Consider the following 1503-nt stretch of genomic DNA (forward strand, 5'->3'; position numbering starts at 1 on the left):
ATCTTGGTTGAACGAAGCTGGTGGCGAAAAGGTCATTCGGTGATGGTGTTTGAAGAGGTGCGCTTTTACAGACGTCCCTCCAAAATTTTTTTTAATTTCGTGTTCCACACTCAAGGGGGAGCCATTGTAGTGACGTCATATTGGCGCCAAAAAGGCATAGTCACGATTGCTGTATCCTTATCCACGCATGCGTGGATTTCAACATCCAAGCATTCCCACTTCTATTCTGTCTCTCTTTACCACACCAGACAGTGACCAAGCAAGACGTCTAAGCAAGCTCTCTCATTTGAGTGTGGTTGAACCAAGTTGTCTCTACAACGACACCAGCTCGAGGAACCGTACATCTACATTTTAGGCTACTCAGAAACCGGACAATTGGAAGCTGTTTTATTTTCCACCATACAATAAATATTTGTTGTTGTTGATCAGTTTGGAGTTTCTGCGTTCAGTTCACTTCTAATTTAACATAGGAAAGTTAGGTGTACATCTAATGATGTATAACCCACTTTCCTAAATATGTATGTGTGTGTACATGTTTGCATGTCTGTGTTTGTCCCCCCAACATCGCTTGACAACCGATGCTGGTGTGTTTACGTCCCCGTAACTTAGCAGTTCGGCAAAAGAGACCGACAGAATAAGTACAAGGCTTATGAGTGAAACAAGTAAAAGAGTAAAAGAGACTATACATATACACAGTCAAAAGGTGAGAGCTAGAGATATATCTATATATACATGCATATACAAACATATATATACATACACACACATACAGACATATATATATATATATACATACATATACACGTATACATATGCACACACATATATACATATATACATACACACACACATATATATACATACATAAATACACACATATATATATTGTTATATATATACACACACATATATATATTGTTATATTTGGGGATGGTCATATTTTTTTGGCTTATTAATCACATGCACTACATACATTTGTTTTTCCCTTCAGTTTCGTTATTATTCTTGTTTTAGTAAGAATAGTAACAACACTGGAGTGAAGACCAAGTATATATAGCGTATGTAGTTAATTGGCAATAATATGACCATCCCCAAATATAACAATATCTGTTTTAACATATGATTTCTCATCAGGAATCTTGCAGAACAAAAGTATCGTGAGAGAAAAGCTGAACATTAGAAGCATCAGTTGTGGTGTGCAAGAGAGACGATTGCGCTGGTATGGACATGTGGTGAGAATGGATGAGGATAGCTGCGTGAGAAAGTGCCACACCCTAACAGTTGAGGGAACCCGTGGAAGAGGTAGGCCCAGGAAGACCTGGGCTGAGGTGGTGAGGCAAGACCTTCGTACATTAGGCCTCACCGAGGCGATGACTACTGACCGAGACCTTTGGAAATGTGCTATGCGTGAGAAGATCCGGCAAGCCAAGTAAGATCGTTGCCAGTGCCCCTGGACTGGTTCTTGTGCGGGTGGCACATGAGATGCACCATTTTGAGCGTGGC

This window comes from Octopus bimaculoides, chromosome 24, assembly GCF_001194135.2.
Source record: "Octopus bimaculoides isolate UCB-OBI-ISO-001 chromosome 24, ASM119413v2, whole genome shotgun sequence".
In the NCBI taxonomy this organism is placed as follows: Eukaryota; Metazoa; Mollusca; class Cephalopoda; order Octopoda; family Octopodidae; genus Octopus; species Octopus bimaculoides.